The 20,789-nt window shown below is 40.3% G+C and overlaps 1 long non-coding RNA gene across 1 annotated transcript; it reads left to right on the forward strand.

The window, feature by feature from the left end:
* The first annotated feature begins 8,416 nt into the window (after positions 1 to 8,416).
* LOC133559933 (uncharacterized) lies at positions 8,417 to 9,887 on the forward strand. Its single transcript, XR_009808342.1, has 3 exons — positions 8,417 to 8,600; positions 8,687 to 8,868; positions 8,941 to 9,887. It is a non-coding gene; the product is annotated as an uncharacterized LOC133559933 (long non-coding RNA).
* Positions 9,888 to 20,789: the final 10,902 nt, after the last annotated feature.

The raw sequence follows: 20,789 nt of genomic DNA on the forward strand, positions 1-20,789 counted from the left end.
TTAAGGATTTATGGCAAAAACAGTAGTCAAAAATCCTGTGTGTGACAGGTGTGCTTTGCGGTTTTAGGATCGAATGCAAAAACAGCAGTCCAAAATTCCCTGCATAACGAGTGCACTTTGCAGTTTTTAAAAATCAAATTCCAAAACCATGGTCAAATCCCCTGTATGACAGATGTGCTTGCAGTTTTTAAGGACCTAAGGCAAAAATAGTAGTCAAAAATCCCCTGTATGACAGGTGTCTGCAGTTTTTAAGTATCTAATGAAAAAACAATGGTTCGAAAATCCCCTGTATTACAAGTGTACTTTGCAGTTTTTAAGGATCCAAGGCAAAAACAGTAGTAAAAAATCCCATGTATAACAGGTGTCCGCAGTTTTTAAGCATCTAATGAAAAAACAATGGTTCGAAAATCCCCTGTATTACAAGTGTGCTTTGCCGTTTTTAAGGATCTAATGCAAAAACAATGGTTTAAAAATCCCTTGTATGACAAGTGCGCTTTGCAGTTTTTAAGGATCTAATGCAAAAACAATGGTTGAAAAAATCCCCTGTAAGACAAGTGTGCTTTGCAGTTTTTAAGGACATAATCCATAATCCGCAGTCTAAAATCCCCTGTATGGCAAGCTACGCTGTTTATAGGGCTCCAATTAAAAATGGTAGTCAAAAGTCATCTGTCACAGGGGCAATTTGCTGTTCTTAAGGACCAAATAAATTAACCACATTCAAAACTCTATGACCAGTGTACTTTGCTGTTTGTAAGGATCGAATGCAAAAACAGTCACAAATCCCCTGTATGACAGGTGTGCTTTGTAGTTTTAGGATCTAAGGCAAAAACAATGGTCAAAAATCTTCTGTATGACATGTCTGCCTTGCAGTTTTTGAGGATTGAAGGCAAAAACAGTAATCAAAAATCCCCTGTGTGACAAGTGTGCTTTGCTGTTTTTTAGGAATTGAATGCATAAACAGTCCTCAAAGGTCCCCTTTATCACAAGATCGCTGCAGTTTTTAAAGACCTAATCCTTAAACCATATTCAAAAATCCCCTGTATGACAGATGTGCTTTGCAGTTTTTAAGAAACTAAGGCAAAAACAGTAGTAAAAATCCCATGTACAACAAGGGTGCTTTGCCGTTTTTAAGGATTTATGGCAAAAACAGTAGTCAAAAATCCTGTGTGTGACAGGTGTGCTTTGCGGTTTTAGGATCGAATGCAAAAACAGTAGTCCAAAATTCCCTGCATAACGAGTGCACTTTGCAGTTTTTAAAAGTCAAATTCCAAAACCATGGTCAAATCCCCTGTATGACAGATGTGCTTGCAGTTTTTAAGGACCTAAGACAAAAACAGTAGTCAAAAATCCCCTGTATGACAGGTGTGCTTTGCAGTTTTTAAGGTTCTAAGGCAAAAACAGTAGTAAAAATCCCATGTACAACAAGGGTGCTTTGCCGTTTTTAAGGATTTATGGCAAAAACAGTAGTCAAAAATCCTGTGTGTGACAGGTGTGCTTTGCGGTTTTAGGATCGAATGCAAAAACAGCAGTCCAAAATTCCCTGCATAACGAGTGCACTTTGCAGTTTTTAAAAATCAAAATTCCAAAACCATGGTCAAATCCCCTGTATGACAGATGTGCTTGCAGTTTTTAAGGACCTAAGGCAAAAACAGTAGTCAAAATCCCCTGTATGACAGGTGTGCTTTGCAGTTTTTAAGGTTCTAAGGCAAAAACAGTAGTAAAAATCCCATGTACAACAAGGGTGCTTTGCCGTTTTTAAGGATTTATGGCAAAAACAGTAGTCAAAAATCCTGTGTGTGACAGGTGTGCTTTGCGGTTTTAGGATCGAATGCAAAAACAGCAGTCCAAAATTCCCTGCATAACGAGTGCACTTTGCAGTTTTTAAAAATCAAATTCCAAAGCCATGGTCAAATCCCCTGTATGACAGATGTGCTTGCAGTTTTTAAGGACCTAAGGCAAAAACAGTAGTCAAAAATCCCCTGTATGACAGGTGTGCTTTGCAGTTTTTAAGGTTCTAAGGCAAAAACAGTAGTAAAAATCCCATGTACAACAAGGGTGCTTTGCCGTTTTTAAGGATTTATGGCAAAAACAGTAGTCAAAAATCCTGTGTGTGACAGGTGTGCTTTGCGGTTTTATGATCGAATGCAAAAACAGCAGTCCAAAATTCCCTGCATAACGAGTGCACTTTGCAGTTTTTAAAAATCAAATTCCAAAACCATGGTCAAATCCCCTGTATGACAGATGTGCTTGCAGTTTTTAAGGACCTAAGGCAAAAATAGTAGTCAAAAATCCCCTGTATGACAGGTGTCTGCAGTTTTTAAGTATTTAATGAAAAAACAATGGTTCGAAAATCCCCTGTATTACAAGTGTACTTTGCAGTTTTTAAGGATCCAAGGCAAAAACAGTAGTAAAAAATCCCATGTATAACAGGTGTCCGCAGTTTTTAAGTATCTAATGAAAAAACAATGGTTCGAAAATCCCCTGTATTACAAGTGTGCTTTGCCGTTTTTAAGGATCTAAGGCAAAAACAGTAGTCAAACATCCCCTGTATGACAAGTGTGCTTTGCAGTTTTTAAGGATCTAATGCAAAAACAATGGTTTAAAAATCCCTTGTATGACAAGTGCGCTTTGCAGTTTTTAAGGATCTAATGCAAAAACAATGGTTGAAAAAATCCCCTGTAAGACAAGTGTGCTTTGCAGTTTTTAAGGACATAATCCATAATCCGCAGTCTAAAATCCCCTGTACGGCAAGCTACGCTGTTTATAAGGCTCCAATTAAAAATGGTAGTCAAAAGTCATCTGTCACAGGGGCAATTTGCTGTTCTTAAGGACCAAATAAATTAACCACATTCAAAACTCTATGACCAGTGTACTTTGCTGTTTGTAAGGATCGAATGCAAAAACAGTCACAAATCCCCTGTATGACAGGTGTGCTTTGTAGTTTTAGGATCTAAGGCAAAAACAATGGTCAAAAATCTTCTGTATGACATGTCTGCCTTGCAGTTTTTGAGGATTGAAGGCAAAAACAGTAATCAAAAATCCCCTGTGTGACAAGTGTGCTTTGCTGTTTTTTAGGAATTGAATGCATAAACAGTCCTCAAAGGTCCCCTTTATCACAAGATCGCTGCAGTTTTTAAAGACCTAATCCTTAAACCATATTCAAAAATCCCCTGTATGACAGATGTGCTTTGCAGTTTTTAAGAAACTAATGCAAAAACAGTAGTCCCAAATCCCTTGTATCACAAGATCGCGTTGCAGTTTTTAATGACCTACTCCATAAACCGTAATCAAAAATGATCTGTATGACAGGTGCGCTTTGCTGTTTTTGATGACCAAATCCATAAACATAGTCAAAAATCCCCTATATGATAGGTGTCCTTTGCTGTTTTTAAGGACTAAATCCATAAACAGTCAAAAATCCCCCGTATGACATGTGCCCTTTGCGATTTTTAACAATGTAATGCAAAAATGTTAGCCGAAGATTCTGTTTCACAGGAGCACTTCTAATCCATGAACCGTACTCAAAAATGCCCTGTATGACGGTTGTGCTTTGCTGTTTATTTAATGCAAAAACATTGGTCAAAGAACCCTGTATTACAGGTTTGCTTTGCGGTTGTTAAGCATCTAATGCAAAAATGGTACCCAAAGATCCTCTGTTTCACAGTAGGGCTTCTAATCCAGGAATAGTAGTCAAAATTTCTAGGTATGACGGGTGCGATTTGCTGTTTTTAAGAATGTAATTCATGAAACGTAGTCCAAAAAAGGTGTGCTAAAGGTGTGCTTTGCGGTTTTTAAAGATATAATACAAAAACAGTAGTCAAAAGGAGCACTGCTGTTTAAGGACGAAATCTATAAATGTGGTCAAAAATCCCCAGTAGGACAGATGTGCTTTGCGGTTTTTAAGGATTTAATCCATACAGTCAACAATCCCCTGTATGACAGGTGTGGGTTGCAATTTTTGAAGCTCTAATGCAAAAACGGAAGCCGAAGATTCCTTGTTTCAAAGGAGCGTTTTCAAAACCCTAATGAAAGTATGGCAGGAATACTGTTTTTGAGGACTATCTACACAAATACTAGTCAATATCTTCATGTCAGGATTGGTCTGCTGTTTTTGAGGACCAAATGGTGGTCAAAGATCCATACGACAGGCGTGCTCTCCAAGATCATGAAAACAGGAGAACATAGCGGACAGACCATAAACATGCTTGTAAAAAATATCCTGTATTACCAAAAACAGTCAAATATTCTCTGTAACAGGTGCACTTCGTTTTTAAGGATCTAACGAAAAAAAAAACCTGGTCAAAGATCCTCCACATGACAGAAGTGATTTCTATTGAAAAACCAAAACACGACTACCTTTGAGGACAAACTACACACACGCTGGTCAAAGATCTTCTATACAACAGGATTGCTGTTTTTGAGGACCAACTGTACAAAGGCTAGTCGGAAGATTTCGTGGCCAGGTGCATTTTGCTCTTTTTGTGGATCCTGAAAACAGGAGTACATCCACTAGCGGTACAACAACATAAACCTTTATCACAGGTGCGCAGAGCTGTTTTTGGTATCTTAGGAAAACATTAGTCAGAGATCTTCTTTGAAATATGTGCTTTGCTGTTTTTAAAGATCCTTTACATTACAGGTTTTCTGTTGAAAGATATATGTGACAGAAGTGTCCTGCTGTTTTTAGGAACCAAATCCTAGTCAATGTTTTTAATTTTAGGAGCTCCCTGCATTTTTTAAGGACCAACTACACAAATACTATGTCAGGAACACCTGATGTTTTTTTTTTTTTTTTTTGGGGGGGGGGGGGGGGGTTATCAACACAAATACTAGTCAAAGATGTCTATGAAATGAGTGCCAGCTGTTTTTGAGGACCATCTACAATCTATGTAACGGGTGTGCTGCTGTTTTTAAGAACCAATGACACAATCACTAGTCAAACACAAATGCACAAAATCTAGTCCAGATTTTTTAGAACCAACTACACAAATACTGGTCAAAATATTGATGTCAAACTACACACACGCTGGTCAAAGATCTTCTATACAACAGGAGTGCTGTTTTTGAGGACCAACTGTACAAAGGCTAGTCGGAAGATTTCGTGGCCAGGTGCATTTTGCTCTTTTTGTGGATCCTGAAAACAGGAGTACATCCACTAGCGGTACAACAACATAAACCTTTATCACAGGTGCGCAGAGCTGTTTTTGGTATCTTAGGAAAACATTAGTCAGAGATCTTCTTTGAAAGATGTGCTTTGCTGTTTTTAAAGATCCTTTACATTACAGGTTTTCTGTTGAAATATATATGTGACAGAAGTGTCCTGCTGTTTTTAGGAACCAAATCCTAGTCAATGTTTTTAATTTTAGGAGCTCCCTGCATTTTTTTAAGGACCAACTACACAAATACTATGTCAGGAACACCTGCTGTTTTTTTTTTGTTTTTTTTTGGGGGGGGGGGGGGGTTATCAACACAAATACTAGTCAAAGATGTCTATGAAATGAGTGCCAGCTGTTTTTGAGGACCATCTACAATCTATGTAACGGGTGTGCTGCTGTTTTTAAGAACCAATGACACAATCACTAGTGAAACACAAATGCACAAAAACTAGTCCAGATTTTTTAGAACCAACTACACAAATACTGGTCAAAATATTGATGTCAAGAGTGCAAATATTGCTGTTTTTATGAACCAACAACACAAACTAATCCTGATCTTTTTAAGAACCAACTACAAAATGATTCCTGTTTTTGAATAACCAACAACACAAATACTACTCAAAGATGTCTATGACGTGAGTGTCAGCTGTTTTTGAGGACCATCTACGTCAAGAGTGCTGCTGTTTTTAAGAACCAATGACACATACTAGTCAAACGCAAATACACAAAAACTAGTCCAGATTTTTAGACCCAACTACACAAATACTGGTCAAAATATTAATTTCAAGAGTGCAAATATTGCTGTTTTTATGTACAAACACAAAAACTAATCCTAATTTTTTTAAGAACCAACTACACAATGATTCCTGTTTTTGAATAACCAACAACCCAAATACCAGTCAAAGATGTCTATGATGTGAATGTCAGCTGTTTTTGAGGACCATCTACATCCATGTCAAGAGTGTGCTGCTCTTTTTAAGAACCAATGACACAAATACTAGTCAAACAAATATAAACAAAAACTAGTCCAGATTTTTAGAATCAACTACACAATGATTCCTGTTTTTGAATAACCAACAACACAAATAATAGTCAAAGATGTCTGACGTGAGTGTCAGCTGTTTTTGAGGACCATCTACCATCTATGTCAAGAGAGTGTGCTGCTGTTTTTAAGAACCAATGACACAAATACTAGTCAAACACAAATACACAAAAACTAGTCCAGATTTTTTAGATCCAACTACACAAATACTGGTCAAAATATCGATGCCAAGAGTGCAAATATCGCTGTTTTTATGAACCAACTACACAAAAACTAATCCTGATTTTTTTTAAGAACCAATTACACAATGGTTCATGCTTTTGAATTACCAACAACACAAATATTAGTCAAAGATATCTATGACATGAGTGCCAGCTGTTTTTGAGGACCATCTACCATCTATGTCAAGAGAGTGGTGCTGTTTTTAAGAACCAATGACACAAATACTAGTCAAACACAAATACACAAAAACTAGTCCAGATTTTATAAAACCAACTACACAAACACTGGTCAAAATATCGATGCCAAGAGTGGAAGTATTGCTGTTTTTATGAACCAACTACACAAAAACACTAATCCTGATTTTTATTTTTTTTTTAAACACAACTCTATGCCAGTACCGCCCTGCTGTTTGTTTTCTACATCAACACAAATACTTGTCAAAGATGTCTATGACATAGTGCCAGCTGTTTTTGAGGATCATCTACCATCTATGTCAAGAGTGTTCTGCTGTTTTTAAGAACCAACTTCACAAATACTGGTCAAACTCAAATACACAAAAACTAACCCAAATGTTTAAGAACCAACTACACAAATACTGGTCAAAATATCGACGTCAAGACTGCAAATATTGCAGTTTTTATGAACCAACAACACAAAAACTAATCCTGATTGTTTTAATAACCAACTAACAAATACTGGCCAAACACAAATACACAAAACTAGTCCAGATTTTTTAGAACCAACTACACAAATCTGGTCAAACTCAAATACACAAAAACTAGTTCCAAATGTTTAAGAACCAACTACACAAATACTGGTCAAAATATCCATGTCAAGACTGCAAATATTGCTGTTTTTATGAACCAACTACACAAAAACAGTACAAATAATCCTGATTGTTTTAATAACCTGGCCAAACACAAATACACAAAGACTACTATAGATTTTTTTAGAACCAACTACACAAATATTGGTCAAAATATTGATGTATAGAGTGCAAATATTGCTGTTTTTATTCATTAAGATCACAAAAACTAATCAAGATTTTTTTAAAGAACCAACTACACAATCATTCCTGGTTTTTTGAACAACACAAATACTGGTCAAACACAAACATACAAAAACTAGTCCCGAATGTGTTTAGAAGCAACTAGACAATTACTGCTGTACGCTGGTCAAAGATCCTCTATATGACAGGAGTGGTGTGCTGTCTCTCTAGGTAGAGACCCTAGAGTTGCTGAAAAACTTCAACTTGGAAAAATACAACATCGTGAAATGGTACGGCTCCTTCGTCCATGAGGGCCACTACTGCCACGAGTTTGAGAAGCTGGACATTAGTCTCTACCAGTACCAGGCCACTATGAAAGCGTGTCTGGAGCTCAGGGAGATCCGGCCCATTCTGCAGCAGGTTTGCGTCCACATTCGGAGCGAGAGAATTGTCCTACTTTGTGTGACATGAACATGATTCTCTCACCATTTCAGGTGGCTCTATCTCTGCAGCTCCTCAAGAGCCTGGGGATAGCCCACACAGACCTGAAACCAGACAATATTATGCTAGTAGATCATGTGCATCAGCCGCTGAGGGTTAAAGTCATTGATTTTGGTACGGCCATTCTGATTTCAGACCGCTGCAAGGGTCCCGAATTGCAGACGCTGTGGTTCAGGTATACTTTCCCTTTCTACGTCTCGTCCGTACTGGTTTCTTGATGATATTTCTCAAAAGGTCCCCAGAGATCTTGCTGGGGGCTTCCTTCAACGAGGCCATCGACATCTGGTCCCTCGGCTGCATTGCTGCCGAACTCTTCATGGGCAAAGCGTTGTTCCCCAGCAACGACGAGTTCGACATGGTGAGTCTTGCTTGGAATTGTCCGTCCTTTCCTTTCCAACATGCACCAAAATGATTCTCCCGATAGATGAGACACATACTGCGCATCATAGGAAAGCCGCCAAACCACCTGCTGAACACCGGGGCGTACACCAAACAGTTTTTCCAACATTATAGTGCAAGGAGCGAGCAAAAGAAGCCCGACCTTTGGATATTTAGGGTACGCAAAGTGGCATCCGTCTATTTGGTTTTGAGTCTAGAGTAATCAATTAATGCGATCCACCCTATTTAGTCATACTTGCACACTTGGGCTTGCAGACCCTGCACCCTCAAAAGCCTCACTGACCTTCTGGAGGTAAGTTTCTGCAAACTCCGGCCAAAGGTCCTCAGTATTCGCTACCCCGATCCCGATCAGACTGTCCTGGCGTTTTTGTTTCCGAGGGCTCCGAGGAACTCAGCGGAGAGGACGCCCGAGCCGATGACTTGGACAAGAGGAGCTTCGTGGAGCTGCTGGTGAAGATGCTACAACTGGATCCCACGGAAAGGATCAAACCGCAGCAGATCCTCCAGCATCCCTTCATCACGATGAGCCACCTGGTCGGGGACTTTACCGACTGCCAATAGTAAGAACCCGGATGGTCTTGTGTGGTTCCTGGGGGTCCGATAACCTGACTGAGGCTTTGGTTGTTTTCCAGTGTCAAATCCTCCAGAGACCTCCTCAACGAACATTTGGCCCAGTCCGTTTTAAACCAAGGAGACGTCCAGCAGTCGGAAACCGCTTGACAATGCGCAAGACGGTTGAGGATTTATAGAAAACCAGGAGGAACAAAGACTGTTTTGTTTTGTGGAATGTATTTTATGGAAACAAAAAAACATATACAGAAACTACAGCGTCGTAAATCTTTGTTGGGTGACTTTATACCGGCACTCTTTGTCACGCACCACAGGACAGGAAGTCCCATTCAATTTAGATAAGTGCTTTTTAATCCCCCTGTAGAACATTGAATACATCTCAGCTTCCATGGCTAACACAGGTTCAATGCTCTGCTAGTGGCTTCAGCCCATCTCTTCAAACCAATAACGATGGCATCCACACATTTTTGAATGTACCGGAATTGTAAAACACAGGAAGCATTTAAAAGCGTAATGCTGTAGAAACAAGGACCAATCCCAACATGAATGTCAGCCATTTTATATGATTTCCCTAAATGTCACCGCCTGCATCCCGCTCATGCCGCCTCAGCATGTGCTCTGCACATTTCTTTGGCTTGAACCAGATCACCTGACAGGATTTCCCTCTTAATTTAACTACGTGGCGCATCACCACAGCAAAATCATAGCCGTCACACCCAAAAATAAGTGTTTTTTTTTACGGGAAAACAAATTCAAGTAACAATGTATTGAGCCTCCAGAAAAAGTCACACAAAGTCTGACGCTATTTTTAACATTTATTGCCAATTATATGATAACGGCACAATTCCTACAGGTTTTAGCTCCCGTGCACACAATCTGGGGTCTGGCATGCCTGGCAAACATCAGGACAAGAGCACTGCTCTGCTGTTCAATGTTCTTCAGGGTTTTACTGCCAGAAACTACTGCCGAAAAGTTAGGTGCACTCTGCTTTTTTTGCACGTTTAACAATCTAGTCTGACAGGAGTGCTCTTTTTTTAAAACTGCAAAAATAAAAGATTATTTTTGATGAGTGTTGTGCATTTTCAATGACATGTTTTAAAAATGTTAGCTCCATTTTGCTTTATATGGAATTTTTTTTTTTTTTTAATCGAACCAGATCACTGACAGGATTTCCCTCTTAATTTAACTACGTGGCGCATCACCACGACAAAATCATAGCCGCCACACCCGAAAATAAGTGCTTTTTTTTACGTGTAAACGAATTCAAGTAACAATGTAGTGAGCCTCCAGAAAAAGTCACACAAAGTCCAACGCTATTTTTAACATTGATTGCCAATTATATGATAACAAACGGCACAATTCCTACAGGTTTTAGCTCCCGTGCACACAATCTGGGGTCTGGCATGCCTGGCAAACATCAGGACAAGAGCACTGCTCTGCTGTTCAATGTTCTTCAGGGTTTTACTGCCAGAAAATACTGCCAAAAAGTCAGGTGCACTCTGCTTTTTTTGCACGTTTAACAATCTAGTCTGACAGGAGTGCTCTTTTTTTAAAACTGCAAAAATTAAAGATTATATTTCATGAGTGTTGTGCAGTTTCAATGACATTTTTTAAAAATGTTATCTCCATTTTGCTTTATATGGAATTTGTATTTTTTTTTAATCGAACCAGATCACTGACAGGATTTCCCTCTTAATTTAACTACGTGGCGCATCACCACAGCAAAATCATAGCCGTCACACCCAAAAATATGTGCTTTTTTTACGGGAAAACAAATTCAAGTAACAATGTATTGAGCCTCCAGAAAAAGTCACACAAAGTCTGACGCTATTTTTAACATTTATTGCCAATTATATGATAACGGCACAATTCCAAGAGGTTTTAGCTCCCGTGCACACAATCTGGGGTCTGGCATGCCTGGCAAACATCAGGACAAGAGCACTGCTCTGCTGTTCAATGTTCTTCAGGGTTTTATTGCCAGAAACTACTGCCGAAAAGTTAGGTGCACTCTGCTTTTTTTGCACGTTTAACAATCTAGTCTGACAGGAATGCTCTTCTGTTTTTAAAACACTGCAAAAATTAAAGATTATATTTCATGAGTGTTGTGCAGATTCAATGACATTTTTTAAAAATGTTATCTCCATTTTGCTTTATATGGAATTTGTATTTTTTTTTAATCGAACCAGATCACTGACAGGATTTCCCTCTTAATTTAACTACGTGGCGCATCACCACGACAAAATCATAGCCGCCACACCCAAAAATAAGTGCTTTTTTTACGTGTAAACAAATTAAAGTAACAATGTATTGAGCCTCCAGAAAAAGTCACACAAAGTCCAACGCTATTTTTAACATTGATTGCCAATTATATGATAACAAACGGCACAATTCCAAGAGGTTTTAGCCCCCGTGCACACAATCTGGTGTCTGGCATGCCTGGCAAACATCAGGACAAGAGCACTGCTCTGCTGCTCAATGTTCTTCAGGGTTTTACTGCCAGAAACTACTGCCGAAAAGTTAGGTGCACTCTGCTTTTTTTGCACGTTTAACAATCTAGTCTGACAGGAGTGCTCTTTTTTTTAAACTGCAAAAATAAAAGATTATTTTTGATGAGTGTTGTGCATTTTCAATGACATGTTTTAAAAATGTTAGCTGCATTTTGCTTTATATGGAATTTTTTTTTTTTTTTTTTTAATCGAACCAGATCACTGACAGGATTTCCCTCTTAATTTAACTACGTGGTGCATCACCACAGCAAAATCATAGCCGTCACACCCAAAAATAAGTGCTTTTTTTACGGGAAAACAAATTCAAGTAACAATGTATTGAGCCTCCAGAAAAAGTTACACAAAGTCTGACGCTATTCTTAACATTTATTGCCAATTATATTATAACGGCACAATTCCAAGAGGTTTTAGCTCCCGTGCACACAATCTGGGGTCTGGCATGCCTGGCAAACATCAGGACAAGAGCACTGCTCTGCTGTTCAATGTTCTTCAGGGTTTTATTGCCAGAAACTACTGCCGAAAAGTTAGGTGCACTCTGCTTTTTTTGCACGTTTAACAATCTAGTCTGACAGGAGTGCTCTTTTTTTAAAACTGCAAAAATAAAAGATTATTTTTGATGAGTGTTGTGCATTTTCAATGACATGTTTTAAAAATGTTAGCTCCATTTTGCTTTATATGGAATTTTTTTTTTTTTTTTTTTAATCGAACCAGATCACTGACAGGATTTCCCTCTTAATTTAACTACGTGGCGCATCACCACAGCAAAATCATAGCCGCCACACCCAAAAATAAGTGCTTTTTTTAACGTGTAAACAAATTAAAGTAACAGTGTATTGAGCCTCCAGCAAAAGTCACACCAAGTCCAACGTTATTTTTAACATTGATTGCCAATTATATGATAACAAACGGCACAATTCCAAGAGGTTTTAGCCCCCGTGCACACAATTTGGTGTCTAGCATGCCTGGCAAACATCAGGACAAGAGCACTGCTCTGCTGTTCAATGTTCTTCAGGGTTTTACTGCCAGAAAATACTGCCAAAAAGTTAGGTGCACTCTGCTTTTTTTGCACGTTTAACAATCTAGTCTGACAGGAATGCTCTTTTTTTAAAACTGCAAAAATAAAAGATTATTTTTGATGAGTGTTGTGCATTTTCAATGACATGTTTTAAAAATGTTAGCTCCATTTTGCTTTATATGGAATTTTTTTTTTTTTTAATCGAACCAGATCACTGACAGGATTTCCCTCTTAATTTAACTACGTGGCGCATCACCACGACAAAATCATAGCCGCCACACCCGAAAATAAGTGCTTTTTTTTAGGTGTAAACGAATTAAAGTAACAATGTATTGAGCCTCCAGAAAAAGTCACACAAAGTCCAACGCTATTTTTAACATTGATTGCCAATTATATGATAACAAACGGCACAATTCCTACAGGTTTTAGCTCCCGTGCACACAGTCTGGGGTCTGGCATGCCTGGCAAACATCAGGACAAGAGCACTGCTCTGCTGTTCAATGTTCTTCAGGGTTTTATTGCCAGAAACTACTGCCGAAAAGTTAGGTGCACTCTGCTTTTTTTGCACGTTTAACAATCTAGTCCGACAGGAGTGCTCTTTTTTTAAAACTGCAAAAATAAAAGATTATTTTTGATGAGTGTTGTGCATTTTCAATGACATGTTTTAAAAATGTTAGCTCCATTTTGCTTTATATGGAATTTTTTTTTTTTTTTAATCGAACCAGATCACTGACAGGATTTCCCTCTTAATTTAACTACGTGGCGCATCACCACGACAAAATCATAGCCGCCACACCCGAAAATAAGTGCTTTTTTTTACGTGTAAACGAATTAAAGTAACAATGTATTGAGCCTCCAGAAAAAGTCACACAAAGTCCAACGCTATTTTTAACATTGATTGCCAATTATATGATAACAAACGGTACAATTCCTACAGGTTTTAGCCCCCGTGCACACAATCTGGGGTCTGGCATGCCTGGCAAACATCAGGACAAGAGCACTGCTCTGCTGTTCAATGTTCTTCAGGGTTTTATTGCCAGAAACTACTGCCGAAAAGTTAGGTGCACTCTGCTTTTTTTGCACGTTTAACAATCTAGTCTGACAGGAGTGCTCTTTTTTTAAAACTGCAAAAATAAAAGATTATTTTTGATGAGTGTTGTGCATTTTCAATGACATGTTTTAAAAATGTTAGCTCCATTTTGCTTTATATGGAATTTTTTTTTTTTTTTTTTTAATCGAACCAGATCACTGACAGGATTTCCCTCTTAATTTAACTACGTGGCGCATCACCACGACAAAATCATAGCCGCCACACCCAAAAATAAGTGCTTTTTTTTACGTGTAAACAAATTAAAGTAACAATGTAGTGAGCCTCCAGGAAAAAGTCACACAAAGTCCGACGCTATTTTTAACATTGATTGCCAATTATATGATAACAAACGGCACAATTCCTACAGGTTTTAGCTCCCGTGCACACAATCTGGGGTCTGGCATGCCTGGCAAACATCAGGACAAGAGCACTGCTCTGCTGTTCAATGTTCTTCAGGGTTTTACTGCCAGAAAATACTGCCAAAAAGTCAGGTGCACGCTGCTTTTTTTGCACGTTTAACAATCTAGTCTGACAGGAGTGCTCTTTTTTTAAAACTGCAAAAATTAAAGATTATATTTCATGAGTGTTGTGCAGTTTCAATGACATTTTTTAAAAATGTTATCTCCATTTTGCTTTATATGGAATTTGTATTTTTTTCTAATCGAACCAGATCACTGACAGGATTGCCCTCTTAATTTAACTACGTGGCGCATCACCACGACAAAATCATAGCCGCCAAACCCAAAAATAAGTGCTTTTTTTACGGGAAAACAAATTCAAGTAACAATGTATTGAGCCTCCAGGAAAAAGTCACACAAAGTCCGACGCTATTTTTAACATTGATTGCCAATTATATGATAACAAACGGCACAATTCCTACAGGTTTTAGCTCCCGTGCACACAATCTGGTGTCTGGCATGCCTGGCAAACATCAGGACAAGAGCACTGCTCTGCTGTTCAATGTTCTTCAGGGTTTTATTGCCAGAAAATACTGCCAAAAAGTTAGGTGCACTCTGCTTTTTTTGCACGTTTAACAATCTAGTCTGACAGGATTGCTCTTCTGTTTTTAAAACACTGCAAAAATTAAAGACTATATTTCATGAGTGTTGTGCAGTTTCAATGACATTTTTTAAAAATGTTATCTCCATTTTGCTTTATATGGAATTTGTATTTTTTTTTAATCGAACCAGATCACTGACAGGATTTCCCTCTTAATTTAACTACGTGGCGCATCACCACAGCAAAATCATAGCCGCCACACCCTAAAAAACTAGTGGGGTTTTTCACGTGTAAACAAATTCAAGTAACAATGTAGTGAGCCTCCAGGAAAAAGTCACACAAAGTCCGACGCTATTTTTAACATTGATTGCCAATTATATGATAACAAACGGCACAATTCCTACAGGTTTTAGCTCCCGTGCACACAATCTGGTGTCTGGCATGCCTGGCAAACATCAGGACAAGAGCACTGCTCTGCTGTTCAATGTTCTTCAGTTTGTTTTTTCCAGAAACTACTGGAGTGCTTAACTGTTTTAAAAAAAATGCAAAAATAAAAGATAATATATGATGAGTGCTATGCTGTTTTAAGAACATGTTTTAAAATGTTAGCTCCATTTTGCTTTATATGGATTTTGATCACCTGACAGAATTTCACTGATGTAGACCACAAGGGCGTATTTTCCATTTAGAAAACAATCCTAACAACATGACCCCTTTAATGAGCCTTTTGTATGAAAATAGACCCGACTAGACTTGCTCATCGGCGCTGCGCCTTTTCATCTGTGAAAAATACATATTTTATAACCCATATTTTGCACAGTGCTCTGCGATAATGTTATCTGCTGCGCAAACATTAACTACCGTGTCTTTTTCAAGCCTTTTTCAGGTGGTTTGTGAAAAATCTTACCAGAAACAAAAAAAATGACAACCCTGTCTTGCTGGATTCCCCCACAGCAACAGCCTTCGTCTCCGATATGTTATTTCCGGACCCAAATTATGCTCCTGCCCTCGATGAGTCAAAAACTGACGGAGAGGCGGGAAATTATTTGCATCAACCCACCCCCACCAACATACCCCACGTCGCTGAACCTCCCACTCCATCCCTTTCACTCTGGTTCAGCCGGAGTTTAAACGTGGTGACATCCTGCGAGCTAACCAATCAGCGTCAACGACGCAAATAGGCCAGCGTGCCGCCACTAGCGTCACGTCGCACACACAAACAAAACTTGCACAATTCCACCCAAAATATTCAACACCGTCAGACTGGAGCTAACCCCAGGTCGTAATATTAGGGACAGCGGCTTCGACCTTTCAACTGGGCCGCCTTTAAACTGTACATGTCCTGTTCTTTGTCCGGTTCACCTTGCAGCTCAACGTTTGAACGGATTAGTCCATACCAGACACACACACACACACACACACACACAGGTTATCATTTGGAATGGGGACGAGTTTTTGATCATTACTTGTGGGTGTCAGGCTTTGATAAAAGGATTTGGACTCAGATGCAGATTTGGGACTTTAGACAGGCTTTTATTTTGACAGTTTCCTTTTACCTCCCGAGTCAAGAAAAAACATCTATCCATCCATCCATTTTCTACCGCTTATTCCCTTTTAGGGTCGCGGGGGGCGCTGGCGCCTATCTCAGCTACAATCGGGCGGAAGGCAGGTTACACCCTGGATAAGTCGCCACCTCATCACAGGGCCAACACAGAGAGACAGACAACATTCACACACTAGAGCCAATTTAGTGTTGCCAATCAACCTATCCCCAGGTGCATGTCTTTGGAAGTGGGAGGGGCCTATCCCCAGGTGCATGTCTTTGGAAGTGGGAGGGGCCTATGCCCAGGTGTATGTCTTTGGAAGTGGGAGGAAGCCGGAGTACCCGGAGGGAACGCACGCATTCACAGGGAGAACATGCAAACTCCACACAGAAAGATCCCGAGCCTGGATTTGAACCCAGGACTGCAGGACCTTCGTATTGTGAGGCAGACGCACTAACCCCTCTGCCACCGTGAAGCCCTAAAAAAAACATCTAATATCACAAAAATAAACTACGCGGCGAAAAGGTTCCAGAAAAAGAAAGAACAACCGAAATCACTCCGAACGGAGGAAAACACAAAAGTAAAGAGGAACTATAAACAGTATTTAACAAAAAGTGCTCCAACAGGAGGACCAAAACAACATCTATGAAAAATTCTACACTAACTAATCTAATAAAGTATTTAACAAGAATAGTCACTCAAAAAGTTGAGGAATGAATGAAAAAACTTAACTGAAACTTACCACTGCGGCTGAATAACTAAATAACCAAAATCACTCTGCTGAGGAGGAAAAAAGGAAAACTCTAAATATTCATAAAGGGGTTCAGGATCAAGGGACATAAGCAGAAGACAAGGCAAGGCATGGACAAAGACATGGACGCTAGAGAGCACCAATAAACCAGACAATCTGGCACAGAACAAAGGAAGGAGTGAGCTTATAAACACATGAGGGTAATAGGGAACAGCTGGAAACAATCAGAGAACAGGGATGACGTCAGACTGATGACACAAAAGGAAGGGCAAGTGACCTGAAACCAGAGGAGAGTTACTTTTCAAATTAAAACCATAAGACAAAAAACCCAAAACAAGACATCCCTCACCGCCGTGTGACAGTGAGGACCAGCCTTTCTCCAGGTTGTGGAGGCATAAAGAAAATGGTGTAAAATGTCCACTGGCCAGTTAGCTCAAACACGTCTTTAAATCTCTGGATTGATGAAGTAATGTACTGATCATACTTACTGGGGACCCTGGGGGGAAAAAAGAGTTCATATGGTTCATGGGGACCAAATTTGAATAATTTTGCATAATTCACACAAATTGTACGTGACTTCTGAGAACCATTTAAAAAAAGAAAACAAAGGTCAAATTAAATATAAGAGCTGTCCTCTTATAGGAAGTTTCACCACTTAAATGTTAAAGCAAATCCTGAGTCTTCTGTGACATGACTGAAAACTGCTAATGAGCAGTAATGAAGTTGTCTGCAACTCCAAGGATGGAAAATTCTGAATGTGAATCATACTTTAAGGTAATTGTTAGGAACTCGCATGGCTGCCATTTTTCTGATCCAAGATGCAGGAACCGGGAAAGCGAAGAGGAGGTAAGTTGAGTTTTAATTAAAAAAAAACAGAAAAATGAAGCCGTCTTGCATACAAACATTCCAACATAAAGTGTGAACTTCGGGCACTGAGGAGTGCTGGAGTGAAAACATAAATAGACATATGCTGATTGGCAGCAGGTGTGTTGCAGACCAGCTGCCAATCAACGGCAGGTGAGGAGAAAACAGTGATCCGTGGAACCAACTGGAAATTTTGCAAAATAAGAGCACTGATGCGAAGTAAATACAAAAACAAGGAAAACCAACAGAAATGAAGTGACCGATCATCACTGTAAAAATGTTTTATAATCATGCTGTATGAAAATGTCATCCTAAGGAACACTAAACCAGATTTTGTTTTTGGAAAAATATATTAGTTTTGGACAGAATTTCTAGGCGCAGTCAAGGTATTGAGGGGTTCCGGTTTGGTGGCTGCAGGAAGGTCTCTGCTTTTTGCAGACGATGTGGTCCTGTTGGCTTCATCTGGCCGGGATCTTCAGCTCTCACTGGATCGGTTCGCAGCTGAGTGTGAAGCGGCCGGAATGAGAATCAGCACCTCCAAATCCGAGTCCATGGTTCTCTCCCGGAAAAGGGTGGAGTGCCATCTCCGGGTTGGGGAGGAGACCCTGCCCCAAGTGGAGGAGTTCAAATACCTAGAAGTCTTGTTCACGAGTGGGGGAAGAGTGGATGGTGAGATCGACAGGCGGATCGGTGCGGCGTCTTCAGTAATGCGGACGTTGTACCGATCTGTTGTGGTGAAGAAGGAGCTGAGCCGGAAGGCAAAGCTCTCAATTTACCGGTCGATCTACGTTCCCATCCTCACCTATGGTCATGAGCTTTGGGTCATGACCGAAAGGATAAGATCACGGGTACAAGCGGCCGAAATGAGTTTCCTCCGCCGTGTGGCGGGTCTCTCCCTTAGAGATAGGGTGAGAAGCTCTGTCATCCGGGAAGAACTCAAAGTAAAGCCGCTGCTCCTCCACATCGAGAGGAGCCAGATGAGGTGGTTCGGGCATCTGGTCAGGATGCCACCCGAATGCCTCCCGAGGGAGGTGTTTAGGGCACATCCAACCGATAGGAGGCCACGGGGAAGACCCAGGACACGTTGGGAAGACTATGTCTCCCGACTGGCCTGGGAACGCCTCGGGATCCCCCGGGAAGAGCTGGACGAAGTGGCTGGGGAGAGGGAAGTCTGGGCTTCCCTGCTTAGGCTGCTGCCCCCGCGACCCGACCTCGGATAAGCGGAAGAAGATGGATGGATGGATGGATATTAGTTTTAACTACCATACAATCAATCAATGTTTATTTATATAGCCCTAAATCACAAATGTCTCAAAGGACTGCACAAGCCATTATGACTACGACATCCTAGGAAGAACCCACTTAAGGGCAAGGAAAACTCACACCCAGTGGGACGCCAGTGACAATGACGACTAGGAGAACCTTGGAGAGGACCTCAAATGTGGGCAACCCCCCCCTCTAGGGGAGTGAAAGCAATGGATGTCGAGATACAGAATCACAGTACTATTAATGGTTAAACCTTTTAAAATGGTTAACCTCATTTAAAAAGTTTTCCCTTTAGGGGACCTGTTTTTTTGGTCCCCCATACCGTCAGAAGTCCCCCAAAGGTGAGTGTGTAAACAGAGCCATGTCCCCATCATGTCAGAATAATAGGCCAGTGTGCCGCCACTAGCACACACAAACAAAATTTGCACAATTCCACCCAAAATATTCAACACCGTCAGACTGGAGTTAACCCCAGGTCGTAATATTAGGGACAGCGACTTCGACCTTTCAATTGGGCCGCTTTTAAAGTAAATCTCCTGTTCTTTGTCCGGTTCACCTTGCAGAACAACGTTTGAACAGATCAGATTGATTAACATCATTTGAAAAGGTTGCCCTTTAGGGGACCTGTTTTTTTGGTCCCCATACCGTCAGAAGTCAATCAATCAATGTTTATCAATCAATGTTTACTTATATAGCCCTAAATCACTAGTGTCTCAAAGGGCTGCACAAACCACTACGACGTCCTCGGTAGGCCCACATATGGGCAAGGAAAACTCACACCCAGTGGGACGTCGGTGACAATGATGACTATGAGAACCTTAGAGAGGAGGAAAGCAATGGATGTCGAGCGGGTCTAACATGATACTGTGAAAGTTCAATCCACAATGGATCCAACACAGTCGCGAGAGTCCAGTCCAAAGCGGATCCAACACAGCAGCGAGAGTCCCGTTCACAGCGGAGCCAGCATGAAACCATCCCAAGCGGAGGCGGATCAGCAGCGCAGAGATGTCCCCAGCCGATACACAGGCAAACAGTACATGGCCACCGGATCGGACCGGACCCCCTCCACACGGGAGAGTAGGACATAGAAGAAAAAGAAAAGAAACGGCAGATCAACTGGTCTAAAAAGGGAGTCTATTTAAAGGCTAGAGTATACAAATGAGTTTTAAGGTGAGACTTAAATACTTCTACTGAGGTGGCATCTCGAACTGTTACCGGGAGGGCATTCCAGAGTACTGGAACCCGAACGGAAAACGCTCTATAGCCCGCAGACTTTTTTTGGGCTTTGGGAATCACTAATAAGCCGGAGGCCTTTGAACGCAGATTTCTTGTCGGGACATACGGTACAATACAATCGGCAGGATAGGATGGAGCTAGACCGTGTAGTATTTTATACGTAAGTAGTAAAACCTTAAAGTCACATCTTAAGTGCACAGGAAGCCAGTGCAGGTGAACCAGTATAGGTATATATGTATGTATATATGTATATAAAGGTATATACAGTATAGGTATATATGTATGTATATATGTATATAAAGGTATATACAGTATGTGCGTAATAGGATCAAACTTTCTTGTTCTTGTCAAAAGTCTAGCAGCCGCATTTTGTACCAACTGTAATCTTTTAATGCTAGACATGGGGAGACTCGAAAATAATACGTTACAGTAGTCGAGACGAGACGTAACAAACGCATGGATAATGATCTCAGCGTCTTTAGTGGACAGAATGGAGCGAATTTTAGCGATATTACGGAGATGAAAGAAGGCCGTTTTAGTAACGCTTTTAATGTGTGCGTCAAAGGAGAGAGTTGGGTGGAAGATAATACCCAGATTCTTTACCGTGTCGCCTTGTTTAATTGTTTGGTTGTCAAATGT

The sequence above is a fragment of the Nerophis ophidion genome, linkage group LG10, assembly GCF_033978795.1.
Source record: "Nerophis ophidion isolate RoL-2023_Sa linkage group LG10, RoL_Noph_v1.0, whole genome shotgun sequence".
Lineage (NCBI taxonomy): Eukaryota > Metazoa > Chordata > Actinopteri > Syngnathiformes > Syngnathidae > Nerophis > Nerophis ophidion.